This window comes from Daphnia magna, unplaced genomic scaffold, assembly GCF_020631705.1.
Source record: "Daphnia magna isolate NIES unplaced genomic scaffold, ASM2063170v1.1 Dm_contigs156, whole genome shotgun sequence".
NCBI classification, from domain to species: domain Eukaryota; kingdom Metazoa; phylum Arthropoda; class Branchiopoda; order Diplostraca; family Daphniidae; genus Daphnia; species Daphnia magna.
This window is the reverse complement of record NW_025533145.1, coordinates 65,436-88,349: the sequence shown is the minus strand read 5'-3', so window position 1 is coordinate 88,349 and position 22,914 is coordinate 65,436. Positions and strand designations below refer to the sequence as shown.

Below are 22,914 nucleotides of genomic sequence, written 5' to 3'. Positions count from 1 at the left end.
TTAATGAATTTTAAGGCGAAAACGGAGGACGTCCCTCACCACCCACCCTAGTGTCCTCACTTACCCCTCAAAATAGGCTCCTCCCACAAATCTAAGAAAACTTTAAAGGTCTTACATGGGAAAATGGTTTATTATTAAATTATATAAAAAATATTGGGGATACATTACAGTATGGAATACATAAAAACAAAATAATAAATTAATTTAATGATTAGTTTGGGAGATATAGGGGGAAAACGAAAACCGTCCCGGCTTACTCCAGTCTCCCCTACCTGTATGGGATGCGAGGCGCACGCTCGACGAGCGACGTGATAACACAACCTAAGGTCAGCAACGATAGATTGATATTACCGACCTCGCGAGCTCGGCGTTCGACGGCTCCTGATCGACCAATATTTTCACTGCTCGCCAAGTCGACTAAGTTCAGCTTGCCAAACTTCATCAACTCCTCGCCGTCATCTGCGTTCTCCTTGATATGCACAGTGATGGAAAAGATGGAATGGGAACGGCTGGAATGAGCATTCATTAACGTGGCGGCTATCTTGCGCTTAAGTGAGCCTTTTGCTAAAATGCTGTACACCTATAAACACAATACAAAAAGGAATAAATGAAATAAGATCAAAACTATGGTTTCATTTTAAAGTATCCAGAACAAGACTCACTTCATTCTTGTTGTGAACGGTAACTTCCTCCATTCCTTGTGTAATGACAGCACCTTTCTTTGTTGTATCGTCATACAAGCTGTCGATAAAAATCTGAGAGAAACGAGATTCAAAATGCTAGTTCGAGTACGATCCTACGTTGTGTTTTATTGAGTTGAGAGCCTGTAGATTAAAGCACTTTGAAAATGGATTGAGAAAGGGCCCATTCGAGGACCTACCACATGAGGTATCAAAAAACAGACTGCCCGAAACAGGAAGGGGCCGTTGCGAAAGACAGTGAAACAAAAGACAATCGTGGTTACAATAGCTGGGGGCTCTAACAAGATGAAAAGAAGAAAAGGGGAGGCTGGGGGCGAGAGAAAAGGGGGGGTTGCAAAAGGAGACATACAGAGGAACACTGAAATAATTTTAAAGGTGGAGAATAAGTTTCGACACAAGCTAAACAGAAAATTTTAGTATTTTCACGTGTGATGCTTCTGTGTAATCACAAAAAGCTTACCGTAGTTTCGTTGTGTAATGATTATTTCAATAATCGATATTGGATGCCAATATCGATAGGAACAGCCGCATGCAAATGCAATCACTTACTTGTCGCATGCAAATACAATTACTCATATGCATGCTTTCTAATATACCCTTTTGTGCTTGTTCCGTTCTTTAAGTGTTTAATATAAAACTCCTTTGTCTCCACACTTTGCGCTGAACAATACTGTTCACGCAAGTGATGAGTCACGGTAACCCCTGTCCTCAGCCTGTAACTCATCCAACAGTTACAACCCGTCACGGACTTTGGGGGTACTCAAAGCACAGCCTGGCTGCGTTTACGACCGTGCAATTCAGATTCAATCCCAGAATTGCATCCCGGACACCTCAACTATATAAACCACCTAAGGTGACTCGGAAAGAGGGAGAAGGAGGCAGATGCTGGACGTCAGTCATCGACGTCAGTCGAATATCTCTTTGTGTTACCATAGAGTTTCATAGTGATTGTTCTTGACTTAGAAATACAAAACTGTTGCAGCAGAATTCGACTCTCTCTCTCTTTCTCTCTCTCTCTCTCTCTCTCTCTCTCTTAGTTTCCATCATTACACGTTGCGTCATTAGTTCCAGAGAGCAAATCATATATTTCCATCATTACATGTGGCGCCCAACGCACCGAATTTCCCCTGTTAAGTGCTTCATTACGTTCTTTCAAGTTCAACAACCGTATCGACTGAAGCTACCCCAAATCGTCTTGAACATTATTCATCAGTCTACATACAACCACTAATTCAAGGTGTGTTAATTTTAAGGTTTTCTAAGCCCTTCGTCTATGGAAATAGATCCCCCTATTAGTTTAACCCCTGACAGTGGAGCATTAGCTATAGTTAAGAAAGGCGTTCAACTTCGTGACAATTACCCAGAGGGTGGGTCTGACAACGATCTTTCAACTAGTAGTACTGCTAGAAGTGTTCCATATACCAGGAAATCTCACCCTAAACAGATCACTGCCACCAAATAACCGACTCCAACCCTGATACGTATATCCTTATACGATCTAGGTCGGAATCTGTTATCAAAGATTTACAGTCCCAACTCAAACAGCTGACAGAAAACCAACCGTCAGGTAGACCCACCAATGAGAAACGTGAGAAAATAGCTAACTTAAAACAGCAAATTCTAAATCACCAAACAGAAATCCAAAACGCGAATTCAGCCCTTGCTTTAGTCCAAACTCAACATTTACAACTACAACAAGCACATTTTGATGCTGCTCTTTCTTCCATTTCCCAACAAGCAACAAATGAGCGTATTATCGGGGAAGCACAATCGCACATTGCTTCAATACAGACTGAAAGTATTTTCTCGAATCACAAGCTCACCAACTTCTGCAGGCAAATTCTCAGCTTGAACATTTACTTTCAGAAAAAATTTTAGAGCTTGAGACTAGTAAACAAGAAATTTTAGCCCTTAAGTCATACTTTAATAAACAAATTGATAACGCCAACAAAACCCTAGTTTCTCTACAAGAACAAGCTTTGAAAGATAACGCAGACATTTCAGATCTCAAAACTCATCTACGAAACCGCACAGACACTCAATCCGTACTTGAAGCAAAAGTAAAATCTCTTGCAGAAGATCTCTCTCAGCACGCTACACAATATTCTAAGCAAACGATAGACGTTAATACACAACTAAAAGCCCTCCAAACACAACTCTTGGAGACTAGCAAAAAAAAAACTGATATTCAACAGACATTATCCAATAAAATAGCTTTATTAGAACACGAAATGACTTCCCTCCAAACAACCCTTAACTGCCTAAAAGATCTTCCTCACGATACAGTATCAGACGAAACTCCTTCACTACGACAAATAGCTGTCGATCTCCAAACCTCAAACAACCATTTAATTGGAGAACAGAAAGCCCTGCAGGAAACAATCTCCCAACTTAACGGAAAAATCGACCACCTTGAACTACTTCTTAACAACGCTACATCCAGTAATTCTAGTAAAGAAATCGAGATAAATTCCTTGAAGCAGTCACTATCTTTTGCGGTGTCCAAATTCAGCAACCAATCCTTAGAGCTTAACCAAATAAAAGAAACATCCGAGCGCCAACGTTCCATTATCGAAACTCTAAAAACTTCACCAGCTAGCAACATCATATCCAACGTTATCGATCGTTGCAACGCGGAACATCTTGCACGTGTGACGCGCATGCTCTCTCAAGACCAGCCAACACCCATCATGGCATCAGCATCAGACCTGGGAGAACTGGTATCCATCCCACTTCGCGAGAAAATACCTCGTTTCAGTGGATACCTAGGTGACATTAGTGTCCAAGATTGGTTCCAAGAAGCCGAAAGAATAGCAAAAGGCGCTAATTGGTCCAAGGAACAAATGAAACGATACTTCTCAGAAAGATTTACAAAGTTGGCCCTTTCTTTCCAAGAAGAAATCGATGATCCGAACTATCCTGATCCAGTAGTATTGTACCAAGAATGGAAGGAACTTATAATCCAGGAATTTAAAGATCCAACGGAAAATCAATACTTTAAAAATGAACTCAACGAAATAAAACAAAAACCCAATGAACGAGTAAGCGATTTTCGTGCACGAATCGAAAAATTTTTATAAAAGGATACGGTGAAAAAACATGTTTCGCAGCAAAAACGAAACACTTGCTTCAGTTAGGGACGACATATTAAAGGCAGCTTTCGAAAATGGACTTAAAGGTGATTTACACGCCGGTTATGAAAACAGAATAACAGCTACAGCAACTTACGATGTCGCCATAGCAACTGCAACAGAAGTTGAAAGCATCCTAACCAGAAAACACTCTTCGGCCAGAGCACGGCAACCCGATCTTAGTGCTATAAATCTCAGTCACGAGCTTTTATCATCCGACATTGAGGACCTTAAACGAAAATTCGAGGGACTCACCTGTTCTTCCGTGGAAACTTTACAGGATAAAAGGAGCAAATCGAAAGATAAGCCGATAGCATCTACGCTTTCTTCATCCGCATCCATTTCTTCTGGACTCTCTCTCAACGCAAAGACTGTTCGCTTCTCACCCAATGTAGGCGGCGAGGGAATCCTTGGACGACGATCACCTTCCGGCACAGATTTTTCGACCAGCCCATCAAGAACAACAGGCCGACCAACAAGTCCTTACAACCGTCACAGATCACGCGGCCCTTACAATAGGAGCCGCTCTCCGAGCCCGCACACAAATCGACATTCTCCTATCCCTTACAAACGCCCACGATCTCGGAGCCCTTTTCCAAACACGCGCTCCTCTACTCCTTATCCCGAAACCCGTTCTCCAAGTCCATTTAACAGAAACCGTTCTCCTAATCCGTTTGCTAATCAAACCTATGTAAACCAACCAACCAACTTAGCAAAGCCGCCATACCGCAACCATCCCTACACTAAGGAACTACCTCCATTCAAAGATGCACAACAACATAACACTTATCAACCTCCTTATTACAGACAATTTAATAACTCGTACCAAAACGTTTACCCTGGAGCACCTCGAGTAACAACCCACGAACTCCGAAGAATAGCCAATTAAGCTGTTTTAAGTGCGGCAAACCCGGTCACTTTAAAGCAGAATGTCTTCAATCATCCTTCCGAGGAAGGTACCCTCCACATTAGAGCAACCCACAATTTTTCTAGATAGTAGTCATAATTTTAACGCTATTAAGTTACATGTAACAATCGGTAATGTTAGTACACCAGCACTAGTAGATACTGGCGCAGAAGTTAGTGTTTTATCTTATATTATTTTTGCTTCGCTAAATCCCCTTTACGTTCAACAAATACCAAATGACATGGACAACCTAAAAGCCGAATCTAATTCTAGTTTAAAAATTGTTGGATACTTTAGAATTTTGATTACCTTACCTGATATTAAGTCCCGGGTCGAACACAATTTTTATGTAGTTTCAAATTTACGATCTAATTGTATCCTTGGTTTAGATTTTATCCGCGATAATGGTATCATTATCGATGGTAATATCCTGCACATACTTTCACGCAAACCAAAAGCCGTGCTGGCAAAAGCAACATTCGCAGATGCCACAGTTTCAGTATTCAATAAAGGTCCAGTAATCGACAAAACCTATCCTTTTACATTCAACTTATCTCATCTCCCCGATCACCACAAAGCCTCTTTTATGGCCCTCTTTAGAAACCACCATCACCATTTTGCCGAATCTTTGTTATAATTGGGAAAAACTTCCTTAGCCATTCACCAAATACACCTGACTGACCCAAAACCAGTCTGGACCCACCATTACCCAATTCCTATTACCCAAAGACCTTTGCTTAAAACCTACATCAATGATATGTTAGCCCATGACGTTATTCGTAAAAGTACTAGCCCCTACAGTTCATCAATCGTCCTTGTTAAAAAGAAAACTGGCAAATTGCGCCTCTGCATTGATTATAGGAAATTAAATAACGTAACTGTAAAAGATAGATACCCCCTTCCCCGCATTGATGACGTAACAAGCTACTTCAAAGGAGCCAAATACTTTTCCACACTAGATCTTTTTAGTGGTTTTTGGCAAATTGAAGTTTCAGAAGAAAACAAACGAAAGACAGCTTTCACTTGCGAAATAGGACACTTCGAATTCAACAGACTCCCATTCGGATTATGCAACGCACCAGCTACTTTCCAGCGATTAATGAACCTCGTTCTGGACGAAGTGCTTCACAAATACGCTCTAGTATACCTGGATGACGCCATCGTATTCTCAAATTCCTTAGAAAATCACCTTACCCAACTCAATCATGTGATCCAACTGCTTGGACAAGCAGGTTTAAAAATAAAACCCGAAAAATGTGAATTCGTACAAAAGGAGATAATATACCTTGGACATATTATCTCAGCTGTTGGTATTAAACCAAACCCTAAGAAAGTGGAATCCGTTGCGAAATATCCGGAACCGATAAATGTTGACCAACTGAGGACGTTCTTAGGCCTAGAAAATTATTATCGTCATTATGTCAACAACTTTGCAACAATTGCCCATCCATTAACTGAATTAACAAAGAAGAATATAACATGGTGCTGGAAGCACGAGCAAAAGGAAGCTTTTAACGCGTTAAAACAAAGATTGACATCTTCGCCAATTTTGAGGCATCCCGATTTAACTTCTGCGCAGTATTCAATCGACACAGACGCATCACAATACGGCATAGGAGCAATCTTAAGACAGAATCAACAAGGAGAAGAAGTGGTAATCGCTTACACTTCGAAGCATCTATTAGACAGAGAAGCAAACTGGTCAACCATCGAAAAGGAATTATACGCAATTATACACGCAATCAAGACTTTTCACGTTTACATACATGGCACACAGATAACTGTGTACTCCGACCACAAACCTCTGGAATATATTATGAAGAAACAAAGCCAAAGTGGACGACTGGGACGCTGGTCTCTATTTTTGCAGTCATTTGACATAAAAATCACCTATCGACCCGGTAAAACTAATCAGAACGCTGACACGTTGAGCCGAATCCCGATACATCACAACAGTTATACCGCAGCTATAAGCGTTATCTCTAAAGTAGGATTGCCATCAGCAGACGAAATCAAACAAGCACAGGAAAATGAAATATTGTGCATTGAGCAGACAAAACAATTCCAGCGCAAATTAAACAAAAATGGACTTCTTACGCATAAAGAAAAAATCTTAATTCCTGGCAGTTTGAAACATCGCGTAATGGAACGTTTTCACGATCACCTACTTGGCGGACATTTAGGCATCGCGAAAACGGTGAAACGTATTTCACAAAGGTTTTTCTGGCCTAACATGGTCAACGACATTACTATGAACATTAATAGCTGCATCGTTTGTGCTTAACGTAAAGCCTACGGAAAAAAGACTGCACCTTTAAGCCCTCTCGAACCGACTACATTTTTCTGGCAAAGAGTGGCATTAGACATAGTGGGACCACTCCCAGAAACATATAAAGGGAACCGTTATATTTTGGTGATGTCAGAATATACTTCTCGTTATATGTTAGCAGTTGCGATGAAGAATCAGTCAGCTAGGACGGTCGCTCGGAAATTCATTCGACATGTAATACTCCGTTATGGAAGTTCACTACAAATCCTAACCGATCAAGGGAAAAATTTTCTGTCCAACTTGATGAAAGATATTTGTTCTCTGCTTAACATTAAACAAACGCGTACTACCGCGTATTATCCTGCTACAGACGGCATGGTAGAACGATTTAATCGTACAATGGGCGATATGTTAGCATCTGCTCTCGCAAATGACAAACACATTTGGGACGAATATCTACCATACATAATGTATATCTACAATTCTTCAGTCCATGCTAGCACGAACGAAACCCCTCATTATCTCCTATTCGGACAGGATCCTATTGAACCAGACGACATTTCCTCAACAACTGCAAGAAAACGATACATTGATTCCGAAGCAGATGAATTCTTCAGCATTTGGCGCAAAGCTATTATAATCGCTCAAGAACATTTCCGTAAAGCACAGAAAACACAGAAGGAATTTTACGACAGAGGTACCAACCAAAAAACTTTCAACATTGGGGACAAAGAATTACTTCTCGACACGAGACTCAAATCTAAACTTACTCCACGTTGGGACGGGCCTTACATTGTCAAAAGAAAAATGGGTCCCCTAAATTATGCCGTTCAACGCGAAACAGAAAAAACTACGACCACTTCCGTTTATGCAATCGTAGTACACGTCAATAGAATGAAGCTTCTCCCACCAAGAACAGATGTGCCAGACATCCCATCCCCCACGAAAGACAATCATTCTCCCCACTCCTTCCCAATCGATTGGAACATCGATACCATTCCTGACATAACACTAGACCTTTTTCCCAACCAACCGGACAACTTCACAATCGATGATCTATTTCCTCAACAACCACCCACTATCGAAGAAGAATCTCATAAAAACTACCATACTAACGATCACGATCTATCACTAAATCCTAGCACCAATAATATGAAGGTATCAGTAACTCCCAATTCAGACTCTGATAAAGAAAATAAAGATCCATCTAACAGATCCACATGAACTTGTTACAACCTAAGAGCTCACACAAAAAGATCATCCTTTTATGGCAATCCATCAGACAGCGAATAAACAAATATCCATTTGTTATTTCAGTTATAGGATGAATTTATTCAACCTCCTTCTTCTTTCTTCATTTTTGTTCCTGGAACCAAAACCATCCCACGGCAAAGAAATCTCCACTTGCGACTGCAACAAACCTATTTTCATTGGACTCCTCGATACCAGTGAGCCTCATTTCTGCAATAAATCATCTTACAACCACATCACAGAATTATTATACGAAGTCGTCAGCAAGAATGAGCCACCTTTGAGAAACATCGGATACCTTTGTAGACAATGGTTAAGACAGAAAACCATTACTGGATATTTTTTCGGAGCCTACGATACCAAGAAACACCACTATTGGTCACAGTTCAAGAATGTGCCAAAATGGCAGTCTACGAAACCTGCAACGGCAATAAATAACAGTTCATCGGCAACTCAGCATCTTTCAACAACCCTCCAAAAGGAGACGGATCTTGGATGACTACACAAGTCCATGCCATCATGAATTGCGAGCTTGAACATTTTAATGTTACACAGGATTGTACAACTTGCCCCATCAAATCGCCATTCGGTATTCTAAACTCATACTCAAACTCCAATATTACCCACTACCACAAAGGTCACCTAACTTTCATTTGGAACAAGCCAGTTGCCAAACCAGCACATTGTGTTTATACAGTAGTACGACAAGGTAGAGGACTTCTCTACGATTCTTCTAATTCCACCATACAACATTTAAGAGACGCAAAAAACCAATTAGGATTCATCATAAATGGAAAACCAGAAACCATTTGCAAATTCGATCACTCTTTCAAGGTCAAGGGAATAGCTGAAACATACATTCGCTATTCTCGCGCACCAACCACTGTTATTAACAAAACATCTAACGCTAGTATCCCTTCCGAGTTCGGATATAATCTTTCCAGTTCATTTCTCGTTAACGATCGAACAGGTCTTTGCGTAGGCAAACCTAACAATAACACAAAAGAACTACGAGGTGTAAATTGTGCCTCTATAGATGCGGATAACTACATGTTTATACAAAATAGAATAATCCCTAAGCATGATCAACACTTATGTGTCACCGCTAGCCCCTCCTTTAACAACATTATATATTCCAATTGCCAAACCTCCCTCTCCAGTAGACAACTATGGAAATATAATAGTACATCTGGAACCCTATCCGTACACGACAACACAACCCTAAACAACAACGCCAATCAATACTGCCTCGCACTAGATATATTCTCTTACAAAAACCAACAATTCAATAATGTCACGCCCACTTTAATCGATTGTATAGAAAAAGACGAAACCGATTACTTGGATTGGAAATTCATGGAAAAGGAAATTTTTCTTTCCGACGAACCAGCATTCATAGACGAAGCTAGCCATCATCCATATACCTGAGGTTCATTGATTGATATTTCTAACCAATTGAATGGCGAAATTAGAAATGTCTACTGTAAATCTTTAAAAACCAAACAATTTTTAGCGATGAGCATGGCTCAATCTAGCCCTATGTTAGCAGGAATAATTTTAGGCCTCCCCACTTGTCAACGTGTGCAAGCTGACGGACAAACAATGCTCCTGCAGCAATGTAAGAAACTTACTGTAAACGTAAAAGCCCAAAAAACTAAGTGCGGATGGGAACCCAAATTCCATCATTATACAATTGGAAAAGATGGATTCACCCGAACAAAATTCAGACCTTGCACATGGAGTAATGGTCTCGCCAACCAAAATGGACAACCTCACGAATATTTCAATGGCACTTGGAATCCAATTAAACCAAATAATAAAATCTCTTCGATCGGTATCAAAAATCATTTCGACGAAGAAGTAGACATTGAAGCTAAATATTTACACAATCTTGAAACTTCATTTCATTCCAAAGAAATTGAACAAATGAATATGATAGGAGAATTAATGGCAGTCATGAGACATGATGAAATTAATCCAATTTCTCCCATTCTTTCCCAATCACAAGAAAAAAGTAGATTCAACTTTTCTTTCAACTGGCTTACAAACTTCTTTTCAGCTACATGCTTTATTTTTCTTATTACTGCTTTCGCCCTCATTTACTTTTGTCTAAAACGTCGACAAAATTCCTCCCCGATTGAACAGACCAATGTGATGTTAAATCCCAACGACTCTAATGTCGCCATCCCTATTCGACGAGCTACCTGGTCTATACCCACCAATGAACACCCTACATCCACTACCCCATCCCCTACCCCAATATCACTCCACAGTCATCCTCTTGCAACCACCACTCTCTTGAGTCATGCCAGCGCTCTTCTAGCCCTCTCGCAACTACCAACAAATTCAAATGAAATTACAATTGATGAAACCACTTTAATTTGTTCAAATTCACCACCTTCAATAACACCTCAACCTTTACATCTGTCACCAATTTGTCTTGCAATCCCATCTCCATCTGTCTCTGATGTACCCTCTTTAACTATTCCAGCACTCGCACCTATTACTACAGATATCGACATTGCTCTCTCCCACAATCATACAACCCCAAAATATGTAATTCAAAAAGGCTACTGTTGGGAAGACGGCTGTCAAGTGTTTACCTCCCTCGACCCAGAATTACTCCGTACACCACCAATTCCAATCCCAAATACTCGAACATCATGGAAACCAGAAGCCGTTTAAACAAAACAACTATCATTCAACTGCAAGAATCAAAACTGAAAATGAAATGTATCGTTTCACTGGTAAGATTACCATTGGAACAATGCCTTTCACTACCGACAATGCCAGACACCCCGATCATGCTCTCCATCAACAACGAGGACCAAAAGAAATTATTCCTTTGGCAACTCGACCTTCACGAAAGGATACACAAACCACTCCCTGCCAATGCATAGCACTCTCCATTCAAACATAACAAACGATGAATGCGGATACCCTTATGTAAAAAACCCGCGACAAAGTCACATAGTCATCTGTAGTACTTATGTTGTAACTTTTCCTCCAATCTTTGAGAAGCCTCGAGGGCGAGTCTTTTTAAAGGGGGAGGTGTGTAATGATTATTTCAATAATCGATATTGGATGCCAATATCGATAGGAACAGCCGCATGCAAATGCAATCACTTACTTGTCGCATGCAAATACAATTACTCATATGCATGCTTTCTAATATACCCTTTTGTGCTTGTTCCGTTCTTTAAGTGTTTAATATAAAACTCCTTTGTCTCCACACTTTGCGCTGAACAATACTGTTCACGCAAGTGATGAGTCACGGTAACCCCTGTCCTCAGCCTGTAACTCATCCAACAGTTACAACCCGTCACGGACTTTGGGGGTACTCAAAGCACAGCCTGGCTGCGTTTACGACCGTGCAATTCAGATTCAATCCCAGAATTGCATCCCGGACACCTCAACTATATAAACCACCTAAGGTGACTCGGAAAGAGGGAGAAGGAGGCAGATGCTGGACGTCAGTCATCGACGTCAGTCGAATATCTCTTTGTGTTACCATAGAGTTTCATAGTGATTGTTCTTGACTTAGAAATACAAAACTGTTGCAGCAGAATTCGACTCTCTCTCTCTCTCTCTCTCTCTCTCTCTCTCTCTCTTAGTTTCCATCATTACACGTTGCGTCATTAGTTCCAGAGAGCAAATCATATATTTCCATCATTACATGTGGCGCCCAACGCACCGAATTTCCCCTGTTAAGTGCTTCATTACGTTCTTTCAAGTTCAACAACCGTATCGACTGAAGCTACCCCAAATCGTCTTGAACATTATTCATCAGTCTACATACAACCACTAATTCAAGGTGTGTTAATTTTAAGGTTTTCTAAGCCCTTCGTCTATGGAAATAGATCCCCCTATTAGTTTAACCCCTGACAGTGGAGCATTAGCTATAGTTAAGAAAGGCGTTCAACTTCGTGACAATTACCCAGAGGGTGGGTCTGACAACGATCTTTCAACTAGTAGTACTGCTAGAAGTGTTCCATATACCAGGAAATCTCACCCTAAACAGATCACTGCCACCAAATAACCGACTCCAACCCTGATACGTATATCCTTATACGATCTAGGTCGGAATCTGTTATCAAAGATTTACAGTCCCAACTCAAACAGCTGACAGAAAACCAACCGTCAGGTAGACCCACCAATGAGAAACGTGAGAAAATAGCTAACTTAAAACAGCAAATTCTAAATCACCAAACAGAAATCCAAAACGCGAATTCAGCCCTTGCTTTAGTCCAAACTCAACATTTACAACTACAACAAGCACATTTTGATGCTGCTCTTTCTTCCATTTCCCAACAAGCAACAAATGAGCGTATTATCGGGGAAGCACAATCGCACATTGCTTCAATACAGACTGAAAGTATTTTCTCGAATCACAAGCTCACCAACTTCTGCAGGCAAATTCTCAGCTTGAACATTTACTTTCAGAAAAAATTTTAGAGCTTGAGACTAGTAAACAAGAAATTTTAGCCCTTAAGTCATACTTTAATAAACAAATTGATAACGCCAACAAAACCCTAGTTTCTCTACAAGAACAAGCTTTGAAAGATAACGCAGACATTTCAGATCTCAAAACTCATCTACGAAACCGCACAGACACTCAATCCGTACTTGAAGCAAAAGTAAAATCTCTTGCAGAAGATCTCTCTCAGCACGCTACACAATATTCTAAGCAAACGATAGACGTTAATACACAACTAAAAGCCCTCCAAACACAACTCTTGGAGACTAGCAAAAAAAAACTGATATTCAACAGACATTATCCAATAAAATAGCTTTATTAGAACACGAAATGACTTCCCTCCAAACAACCCTTAACTGCCTAAAAGATCTTCCTCACGATACAGTATCAGACGAAACTCCTTCACTACGACAAATAGCTGTCGATCTCCAAACCTCAAACAACCATTTAATTGGAGAACAGAAAGCCCTGCAGGAAACAATCTCCCAACTTAACGGAAAAATCGACCACCTTGAACTACTTCTTAACAACGCTACATCCAGTAATTCTAGTAAAGAAATCGAGATAAATTCCTTGAAGCAGTCACTATCTTTTGCGGTGTCCAAATTCAGCAACCAATCCTTAGAGCTTAACCAAATAAAAGAAACATCCGAGCGCCAACGTTCCATTATCGAAACTCTAAAAACTTCACCAGCTAGCAACATCATATCCAACGTTATCGATCGTTGCAACGCGGAACATCTTGCACGTGTGACGCGCATGCTCTCTCAAGACCAGCCAACACCCATCATGGCATCAGCATCAGACCTGGGAGAACTGGTATCCATCCCACTTCGCGAGAAAATACCTCGTTTCAGTGGATACCTAGGTGACATTAGTGTCCAAGATTGGTTCCAAGAAGCCGAAAGAATAGCAAAAGGCGCTAATTGGTCCAAGGAACAAATGAAACGATACTTCTCAGAAAGATTTACAAAGTTGGCCCTTTCTTTCCAAGAAGAAATCGATGATCCGAACTATCCTGATCCAGTAGTATTGTACCAAGAATGGAAGGAACTTATAATCCAGGAATTTAAAGATCCAACGGAAAATCAATACTTTAAAAATGAACTCAACGAAATAAAACAAAAACCCAATGAACGAGTAAGCGATTTTCGTGCACGAATCGAAAAATTTTTATAAAAGGATACGGTGAAAAAACATGTTTCGCAGCAAAAACGAAACACTTGCTTCAGTTAGGGACGACATATTAAAGGCAGCTTTCGAAAATGGACTTAAAGGTGATTTACACGCCGGTTATGAAAACAGAATAACAGCTACAGCAACTTACGATGTCGCCATAGCAACTGCAACAGAAGTTGAAAGCATCCTAACCAGAAAACACTCTTCGGCCAGAGCACGGCAACCCGATCTTAGTGCTATAAATCTCAGTCACGAGCTTTTATCATCTGACATTGAGGACCTTAAACGAAAATTCGAGGGACTCACCTGTTCTTCCGTGGAAACTTTACAGGATAAAAGGAGCAAATCGAAAGATAAGCCGATAGCATCTACGCTTTCTTCATCCGCATCCATTTCTTCTGGACTCTCTCTCAACGCAAAGACTGTTCGCTTCTCACCCAATGTAGGCGGCGAGGGAATCCTTGGACGACGATCACCTTCCGGCACAGATTTTTCGACCAGCCCATCAAGAACAACAGGCCGACCAACAAGTCCTTACAACCGTCACAGATCACGCGGCCCTTACAATAGGAGCCGCTCTCCGAGCCCGCACACAAATCGACATTCTCCTATGCCTTACAAACGCCCACGATCTCGGAGCCCTTTTCCAAACACGCGCTCCTCTACTCCTTATCCCGAAACCCGTTCTCCAAGTCCATTTAACAGAAACCGTTCTCCTAATCCGTTTGCTAATCAAACCTATGTAAACCAACCAACCAACTTAGCAAAGCCGCCATACCGCAACCATCCCTACACTAAGGAACTACCTCCATTCAACGATGCACAACAACATAACACTTATCAACCTCCTTATTACAGACAATTTAATAACTCGTACCAAAACGTTTACCCTGGAGCACCTCGAGTAACAACCCACGAACTCCGAAGAATAGCCAATTAAGCTGTTTTAAGTGCGGCAAACCCGGTCACTTTAAAGCAGAATGTCTTCAATCATCCTTCCGAGGAAGGTACCCTCCACATTAGAGCAACCCACAATTTTTCTAGATAGTAGTCATAATTTTAACGCTATTAAGTTACATGTAACAATCGGTAATGTTAGTACACCAGCACTAGTATATACTGGCGCAGAAGTTAGTGTTTTATCTTATATTATTTTTGCTTCGCTAAATCCCCTTTACGTTCAACAAATACCAAATGACATGGACAACCTAAAAGCCGAATCTAATTCTAGTTTAAAAATTGTTGGATACTTTAGAATTTTGATTACCTTACCTGATATTAAGTCCCGGGTCGAACACAATTTTTATGTAGTTTCAAATTTACGATCTAATTGTATCCTTGGTTTAGATTTTATCCGCGATAATGGTATCATTATCGATGGTAATATCCTGCACATACTTTCACGCAAACCAAAAGCCGTGCTGGCAAAAGCAACATTCGCAGATGCCACAGTTTCAGTATTCAATAAAGGTCCAGTAATCGACAAAACCTATCCTTTTACATTCAACTTATCTCATCTCCCCGATCACCACAAAGCCTCTTTTATGGCCCTCTTTAGAAACCACCATCACCATTTTGCCGAATCTTTGTTATAATTGGGAAAAACTTCCTTAGCCATTCACCAAATACACCTGACTGACCCAAAACCAGTCTGGACCCACCATTACCCAATTCCTATTACCCAAAGACCTTTGCTTAAAACCTACATCAATGATATGTTAGCCCATGACGTTATTCGTAAAAGTACTAGCCCCTACAGTTCATCAATCGTCCTTGTTAAAAAGAAAACTGGCAAATTGCGCCTCTGCATTGATTATAGGAAATTAAATAACGTAACTGTAAAAGATAGATACCCCCTTCCCCGCATTGATGACGTAACAAGCTACTTCAAAGGAGCCAAATACTTTTCCACACTAGATCTTTTTAGTGGTTTTTGGCAAATTGAAGTTTCAGAAGAAAACAAACGAAAGACAGCTTTCACTTGCGAAATAGGACACTTCGAATTCAACAGACTCCCATTCGGATTATGCAACGCACCAGCTACTTTCCAGCGATTAATGAACCTCGTTCTGGACGAAGTGCTTCACAAATACGCTCTAGTATACCTGGATGACGCCATCGTATTCTCAAATTCCTTAGAAAATCACCTTACCCAACTCAATCATGTGATCCAACTGCTTGGACAAGCAGGTTTAAAAATAAAACCCGAAAAATGTGAATTCGTACAAAAGGAGATAATATACCTTGGACATATTATCTCAGCTGTTGGTATTAAACCAAACCCTAAGAAAGTGGAATCCGTTGCGAAATATCCGGAACCGATAAATGTTGACCAACTGAGGACGTTCTTAGGCCTAGAAAATTATTATCGTCATTATGTCAACAACTTTGCAACAATTGCCCATCCATTAACTGAATTAACAAAGAAGAATATAACATGGTGCTGGAAGCACGAGCAAAAGGAAGCTTTTAACGCGTTAAAACAAAGATTGACATCTTCGCCAATTTTGAGGCATCCCGATTTAACTTCTGCGCAGTATTCAATCGACACAGACGCATCACAATACGGCATAGGAGCAATCTTAAGACAGAATCAACAAGGAGAAGAAGTGGTAATCGCTTACACTTCGAAGCATCTATTAGACAGAGAAGCAAACTGGTCAACCATCGAAAAGGAATTATACGCAATTATACACGCAATCAAGACTTTTCACGTTTACATACATGGCACACAGATAACTGTGTACTCCGACCACAAACCTCTGGAATATATTATGAAGAAACAAAGCCAAAGTGGACGACTGGGACGCTGGTCTCTATTTTTGCAGTCATTTGACATAAAAATCACCTATCGACCCGGTAAAACTAATCAGAACGCTGACACGTTGAGCCGAATCCCGATACATCACAACAGTTATACCGCAGCTATAAGCGTTATCTCTAAAGTAGGATTGCCATCAGCAGACGAAATCAAACAAGCACAGGAAAATGAAATATTGTGCATTGAGCAGACAAAACAATTCCAGCGCAAATTAAACAAAAATGGACTTCTTACGCATAAAGAAAAAATCTTAATTCCTGGCAGTTTGAAACATCGCGTAATGGAACGTTTTCACGATCACCTACTTGGCGGACATTTAGGCATCGCGAAAACGGTGAAACGTATTTCACAAAGGTTTTTCTGGCCTAACATGGTCAACGACATTACTATGAACATTAATAGCTGCATCGTTTGTGCTTAACGTAAAGCCTACGGAAAAAGACTGCACCTTTAAGCCCTCTCGAACCGACTACATTTTTCTGGCAAAGAGTGGCATTAGACATAGTGGGACCACTCCCAGAAACATATAAAGGGAACCGTTATATTTTGGTGATGTCAGAATATACTTCTCGTTATATGTTAGCAGTTGCGATGAAGAATCAGTCAGCTAGGACGGTCGCTCGGAAATTCATTCGACATGTAATACTCCGTTATGGAAGTTCACTACAAATCCTAACCGATCAAGGGAAAAATTTTCTGTCCAACTTGATGAAAGATATTTGTTCTCTGCTTAACATTAAACAAACGCGTACTACCGCGTATTATCCTGCTACAGACGGCATGGTAGAACGATTTAATCGTACAATGGGCGATATGTTAGCATCTGCTCTCGCAAATGACAAACACATTTGGGACGAATATCTACCATACATAATGTATATCTACAATTCTTCAGTCCATGCTAGCACGAACGAAACCCCTCATTATCTCCTATTCGGACAGGATCCTATTGAACCAGACGACATTTCCTCAACAACTGCAAGAAAACGATACATTGATTCCGAAGCAGATGAATTCTTCAGCATTTGGCGCAAAGCTATTATAATCGCTCAAGAACATTTCCGTAAAGCACAGAAAACACAGAAGGAATTTTACGACAGAGGTACCAACCAAAAAACTTTCAACATTGGGGACAAAGAATTACTTCTCGACACGAGACTCAAATCTAAACTTACTCCACGTTGGGACGGGCCTTACATTGTCAAAAGAAAAATGGGTCCCCTAAATTATGCCGTTCAACGCGAAACAGAAAAAACTACGACCACTTCCGTTTATGCAATCGTAGTACACGTCAATAGAATGAAGCTTCTCCCACCAAGAACAGATGTGCCAGACATCCCATCCCCCACGAAAGACAATCATTCTCCCCACTCCTTCCCAATCGATTGGAACATCGATACCATTCCTGACATAACACTAGACCTTTTTCCCAACCAACCGGACAACTTCACAATCGATGATCTATTTCCTCAACAACCACCCACTATCGAAGAAGAATCTCATAAAAACTACCATACTAACGATCACGATCTATCACTAAATCCTAGCACCAATAATATGAAGGTATCAGTAACTCCCAATTCAGACTCTGATAAAGAAAATAAAGATCCATCTAACAGATCCACATGAACTTGTTACAACCTAAGAGCTCACACAAAAAGATCATCCTTTTATGGCAATCCATCAGACAGCGAATAAACAAATATCCATTTGTTATTTCAGTTATAGGATGAATTTATTCAACCTCCTTCTTCTTTCTTCATTTTTGTTCCTGGAACCAAAACCATCCCACGGCAAAGAAATCTCCACTTGCGACTGCAACAAACCTATTTTCATTGGACTCCTCGATACCAGTGAGCCTCATTTCTGCAATAAATCATCTTACAACCACATCACAGAATTATTATACGAAGTCGTCAGCAAGAATGAGCCACCTTTGAGAAACATCGGATACCTTTGTAGACAATGGTTAAGACAGAAAACCATTACTGGATATTTTTTCGGAGCCTACGATACCAAGAAACACCACTATTGGTCACAGTTCAAGAATGTGCCAAAATGGCAGTCTACGAAACCTGCAACGGCAATAAATAACAGTTCATCGGCAACTCAGCATCTTTCAACAACCCTCCAAAAGGAGACGGATCTTGGATGACTACACAAGTCCATGCCATCATGAATTGCGAGCTTGAACATTTTAATGTTACACAGGATTGTACAACTTGCCCCATCAAATCGCCATTCGGTATTCTAAACTCATACTCAAACTCCAATATTACCCACTACCACAAAGGTCACCTAACTTTCATTTGGAACAAGCCAGTTGCCAAACCAGCACATTGTGTTTATACAGTAGTACGACAAGGTAGAGGACTTCTCTACGATTCTTCTAATTCCACCATACAACATTTAAGAGACGCAAAAAACCAATTAGGATTCATCATAAATGGAAAACCAGAAACCATTTGCAAATTCGATCACTCTTTCAAGGTCAAGGGAATAGCTGAAACATACATTCGCTATTCTCGCGCACCAACCACTGTTATTAACAAAACATCTAACGCTAGTATCCCTTCCGAGTTCGGATATAATCTTTCCAGTTCATTTCTCGTTAACGATCGAACAGGTCTTTGCGTAGGCAAACCTAACAATAACACAAAAGAACTACGAGGTGTAAATTGTGCCTCTATAGATGCGGATAACTACATGTTTATACAAAATAGAATAATCCCTAAGCATGATCAACACTTATGTGTCACCGCTAGCCCCTCCTTTAACAACATTATATATTCCAATTGCCAAACCTCCCTCTCCAGTAGACAACTATGGAAATATAATAGTACATCTGGAACCCTATCCGTACACGACAACACAACCCTAAACAACAACGCCAATCAATACTGCCTCGCACTAGATATATTCTCTTACAAAAACCAACAATTCAATAATGTCACGCCCACTTTAATCGATTGTATAGAAAAAGACGAAACCGATTACTTGGATTGGAAATTCATGGAAAAGGAAATTTTTCTTTCCGACGAACCAGCATTCATAGACGAAGCTAGCCATCATCCATATACCTGAGGTTCATTGATTGATATTTCTAACCAATTGAATGGCGAAATTAGAAATGTCTACTGTAAATCTTTAAAAACCAAACAATTTTTAGCGATGAGCATGGCTCAATCTAGCCCTATGTTAGCAGGAATAATTTTAGGCCTCCCCACTTGTCAACGTGTGCAAGCTGACGGACAAACAATGCTCCTGCAGCAATGTAAGAAACTTACTGTAAACGTAAAAGCCCAAAAAACTAAGTGCGGATGGGAACCCAAATTCCATCATTATACAATTGGAAAAGATGGATTCACCCGAACAAAATTCAGACCTTGCACATGGAGTAATGGTCTCGCCAACCAAAATGGACAACCTCACGAATATTTCAATGGCACTTGGAATCCAATTAAACCAAATAATAAAATCTCTTCGATCGGTATCAAAAATCATTTCGACGAAGAAGTAGACATTGAAGCTAAATATTTACACAATCTTGAAACTTCATTTCATTCCAAAGAAATTGAACAAATGAATATGATAGGAGAATTAATGGCAGTCATGAGACATGATGAAATTAATCCAATTTCTCCCATTCTTTCCCAATCACAAGAAAAAAGTAGATTCAACTTTTCTTTCAACTGGCTTACAAACTTCTTTTCAGCTACATGCTTTATTTTTCTTATTACTGCTTTCGCCCTCATTTACTTTTGTCTAAAACGTCGACAAAATTCCTCCCCGATTGAACAGACCAATGTGATGTTAAATCCCAACGACTCTAATGTCGCCATCCCTATTCGACGAGCTACCTGGTCTATACCCACCAATGAACACCCTACATCCACTACCCCATCCCCTACCCCAATATCACTCCACAGTCATCCTCTTGCAACCACCACTCTCTTGAGTCATGCCAGCGCTCTTCTAGCCCTCTCGCAACTACCAACAAATTCAAATGAAATTACAATTGATGAAACCACTTTAATTTGTTCAAATTCACCACCTTCAATAACACCTCAACCTTTACATCTGTCACCAATTTGTCTTGCAATCCCATCTCCATCTGTCTCTGATGTACCCTCTTTAACTATTCCAGCACTCGCACCTATTACTACAGATATCGACATTGCTCTCTCCCACAATCATACAACCCCAAAATATGTAATTCAAAAAGGCTACTGTTGGGAAGACGGCTGTCAAGTGTTTACCTCCCTCGACCCAGAATTACTCCGTACACCACCAATTCCAATCCCAAATACTCGAACATCATGGAAACCAGAAGCCGTTTAAACAAAACAACTATCATTCAACTGCAAGAATCAAAACTGAAAATGAAATGTATCGTTTCACTGGTAAGATTACCATTGGAACAATGCCTTTCACTACCGACAATGCCAGACACCCCGATCATGCTCTCCATCAACAACGAGGACCAAAAGAAATTATTCCTTTGGCAACTCGACCTTCACGAAAGGATACACAAACCACTCCCTGCCAATGCATAGCACTCTCCATTCAAACATAACAAACGATGAATGCGGATACCCTTATGTAAAAAACCCGCGACAAAGTCACATAGTCATCTGTAGTACTTATGTTGTAACTTTTCCTCCAATCTTTGAGAAGCCTCGAGGGCGAGTCTTTTTAAAGGGGGGAGGTGTGTAATGATTATTTCAATAATCGATATTGGATGCCAATATCGATAGGAACAGCCGCATGCAAATGCAATCACTTACTTGTCGCATGCAAATACAATTACTCATATGCATGCTTTCTAATATACCCTTTTGTGCTTGTTCCGTTCTTTAAGTGTTTAATATAAAACTCCTTTGTCTCCACACTTTGCGCTGAACAATACTGTTCACGCAAGTGATGAGTCACGGTAACCCCTGTCCTCAGCCTGTAACTCATCCAACAGTTACAACCCGTCACGGACTTTGGGGGTACTCAAAGCACAGCCTGGCTGCGTTTACGACCGTGCAATTCAGATTCAATCCCAGAATTGTATCCCGGACACCTCAACTATATAAACCACCTAAGGCGACTCGGAAAGAGGGAGAAGGAGGCAGATGCTGGACGTCAGTCATCGACGTCAGCCGAAGATCTCTTTGTGTTACCATAGAGTTTCATAGTGATTGTTCTTGACTTAGAAATACAAAACTGTTGCAGCAGAATTCGACTCTCTCTCTCTCTTTCTCTCTCTTAGTTTCCATCATTACACGTTGCGTCATTAGTTCCAGAGAGCAAATCATATATTTCCTCATTGTAAATTTCAATAAATGAAACACGGACAGTGCATTCCACCTCTTGAATTCTCAATTTATCAAAAAGATGTGACAAAGTTCTTGGAATAATTCCATGAAATGGGTCCTTAAATGAAAAAGTATTATGAATGCCAGAAAAGCAACACTTTGAAATAGAAAAAAACAAAAAAAACTTACATTATCCCAAGAAGTTGCCAAATCATCCTGTCTTTCACCTTCCATGGTGAAAGTTTTCCCGTGCCTGTCTGTCCATAGGCAAAAACAGTGCAGTTGTAGTCTGCCAATACTTCATCCAACAGTAGGGCTTCAACGAATTTGTAGACATCAACTTGTTTTGAATTGGTCCCAAAGACCCGATCAAAAGCAATTTATTTAGTTGAAAAATTTTTTGCCACCACGTGGACCTCCTTATCATTACCTACTGGGTTCTCAACCACAATTGGCGAACGAGTTTTTTTTTTCTTGCGAATTAACAGGCCTTTACAAAATTTACCGAAATCATTACAACAGAATGCACAGCAGTTTGTAAAAAATACGCCCTCATCGAATTCGGACGAAAACTTGGATATTTTGGTTTTTGTTTCGCATTTCTCTGCGTTAAATTTCGCTCATTTTCTAAGTACTAATATTGGTTCAATTAAATCTGAACAAAAAATGTGGCGCACTTTATTGAGGGGAAGGTAGGGGGGGTTGAAGGGACTTGGGTAAAATCAGGGAATCGAAGGCACCGGGGTAAAATCAGGGAGCAGTAGGGAGAGCGGACACACCAGGAAGCCAGTTGGATTTCAAATGTTTGAGTATGGATTATACATTGCCCTGTTGCCAGATCGTGCTTATTTCCCGATAGACACTAGGGCATGCGC

At 40.4% G+C, this 22,914-nt stretch overlaps 1 pseudogene; it reads right to left on the bottom strand.

Moving 5' to 3' along the window:
• Positions 1 to 268: 268 nt before the first annotated feature.
• On the bottom strand, positions 269 to 22,639 carry LOC116929751 (annotated as a pseudogene).
• Between the last annotated feature and the right edge of the window lie 275 nt (positions 22,640 to 22,914).